The sequence below is a fragment of the Bubalus kerabau genome, chromosome 3, assembly GCF_029407905.1.
Source record: "Bubalus kerabau isolate K-KA32 ecotype Philippines breed swamp buffalo chromosome 3, PCC_UOA_SB_1v2, whole genome shotgun sequence".
Classification (NCBI taxonomy): domain Eukaryota; kingdom Metazoa; phylum Chordata; class Mammalia; order Artiodactyla; family Bovidae; genus Bubalus; species Bubalus kerabau.
This window is the reverse complement of record NC_073626.1, coordinates 173,482,494-173,484,680: the sequence shown is the minus strand read 5'-3', so window position 1 is coordinate 173,484,680 and position 2,187 is coordinate 173,482,494. Positions and strand designations below refer to the sequence as shown.

The following is a 2,187-nucleotide window of genomic DNA, read 5'->3' as shown; positions in this document are numbered from 1 at the left end:
TGGCGATGATTACCGGTTCCAGTGCACTTTTGGCTTCTAGCTGGGATTCCCGTCCCCGTGTCCTGTGACCCATGACAAAGCAGGGTGTAAGTCCAGGCCCTGCAGACAGTCCTTCACCTGTGTTTGGAATGGCTGTCAGCAATTGCCCACAGCCCAGCTAAGGGTAGTTTACACCTGGACCACACACAGTGCTTGTTTCCTACAGCGGTGAGCACACATCCAGGTGACCTGATTTTCCAAACCTCAGACTGGAACACCTGGTCTGACCGGGCAGATGTATTTATCAGGCTAAAGGGACAAGATATCTGAAGGGAGTCCTTGCACACTCTCCAGCTTCAGGCCTTGGCACGTTTGGCCACCTGGGGGAGCCCTGTGTCCCCTCTGGTCAGAAGGAGTTGGAGGGGGTTATTTGTGAAGAGAGAAGGGGTGCCAGCTGCTTTGGGGGCCGAGGAAAGCCCAGGAACGGAGTAGGGAGCTAGGTGCCCTAGGAAGCATCTCTTCCAGGAGCCAGGCCAGGGGGTTAACCTATCTGCTGCCAGCCTCCACCCCTTAGGCTCCAGGGACCTCCGGGTTCATGGTGGGTGAGGCTGGGGGGATTTGACCTCCTTGGGAGCAGTGGCAGCCGAGGGGAGAACAAGGTATCCTGGATCATTGCCGCTCCTAAAATGGCTCAGGAATGAGTGACACAGAGAGTGTGAGAGTGCGGGTGTGACTTCTCAGATGGCTGGGAGCCCCAGGTCAGCCAGACTGCCTGACCTGACCACCCTGGGGAGGCCTCAGTGAACCTTCGCCTGGTTATCTGGCCCGTGGCTGTCCCCGAGCGTATCCGCACCGGGCTCCAGGCGCCAGCAGGCAGAGCTCAGAGTTCTCTCTGAGCCGCAGCCGCCCTGTGCTGGCCCCTGACGGAGGGAACGTCAGTGCTTCCAGACCCTCGCGGGACCTGGCGGGTCACCTCTGTGTTGTCCTCCCCACTTGACAGCTGAGGAGACCAGGACACGGAGGAAGAAGGAACTGCCCAAGGCCGCCCAGCTGGTAGGCCAGGAAGCCTCTGGTACCCCGGGTGTCTGATGTCAGTGCCCAGGTCCCCGCCCCCCAAACCTTCTGCTGCTCTTGGGGGAGAACTCTGACCCAGGTACAACCTTCTGCCACTCTTGGGGGAGAACTCTTGACCCAGGCAGACAGAGGGACCTGCCAGGGCAGACAGGAAGGACGGGGGGAGAGGAGGGAAGAGAAGCCCAGCAAGGGGGACACAGTGCTGCAGAGACCTGCCTCTGAGTTGGCCCGGGGTGGCCATGGGCTAAGGAATGAGGAAGGCAGGAGGAAGTGGAGGTGGGTGTGGACATCTCTTTCTGGAGGGTGGCTGTGGGGGAAGGCAGCCAAGGGACAGGTGGGCTCAGGGCACTCCCATGAACGGGGGAGGGACTTGGTGGCTTCGGTATTGGGGGAGGGGCCGTCACTGAGGATCCATGTGGAGTCAGGTGCCCAGCGGGGTGGGGCAGGGAAGGGGCCCAGCACAGTAGCAGGGTCACTTCTGCTTCCTCACTGGGGACAGGGGCTCCAGCTGCTGGCAGGTGACAGAAGCAGGAAGGGGGGTGCCCTCTGGGGAGGGGCTCTCTTTTCTCTGGGACCTGGAGGGTGGGGGCGAGGGAGGGAGCCTGGCTTCCCAGCTGGGGACAGTCAGAGGCCAGAGCCCCAAGGGGACAGGGCCCGAGACCAGCCCTCCAGTCTGTAACTGTCCCCTGTGCCTTCCTTTTCCCCCTGAGGCCCTCGCTCAGCTCTTCAGGGGGACTCCAACTCCTCCCAAGAACTGAGGCTCATCGATTTGGATGGAAAAGAGTTTCAATAAAATGGGGACCTCCAGGGCCCGAAAGTGAAAGTGAAGTCCCTCAGCCGGGTCCGTGGACTGTAGCCTACCAGTCTCCTCCGTCCCTGGGATTCTTCAGGCAAGAATACTGGAGTGGGTTGCCATTTCCTTCTCCAGTCCAGGGCCCGAAAGGGCTTTGAAAAGGCCAGGTGGTCTAGGTTCAGGTTGTCTGCGGTGCCCTCCATTAGGCAGGGGAAGGAAGGAGGTGGGGGAGGACCCTCCTTTTCTGGCCTCGTTCCTGCCCCTCCTCACAAATTCCCAGGGGCTTGCGCTGTGCAGAGGTCTTGAAACCCATCTCTTCCTCAATGCACTCAGCACCCATC

At 60.6% G+C, this 2,187-nt stretch overlaps 1 long non-coding RNA gene across 1 annotated transcript; it reads left to right on the top strand.

Annotated features, from left to right (window-relative positions):
* The first annotated feature begins 330 nt into the window (after positions 1–330).
* Positions 331–1,920, top strand: LOC129647884 (uncharacterized). The gene is made up of 3 exons (XR_008712560.1): positions 331–638; positions 980–1,132; positions 1,764–1,920. It is a non-coding gene; the product is annotated as an uncharacterized LOC129647884 (long non-coding RNA).
* The last annotated feature ends 267 nt before the right edge of the window (positions 1,921–2,187 follow it).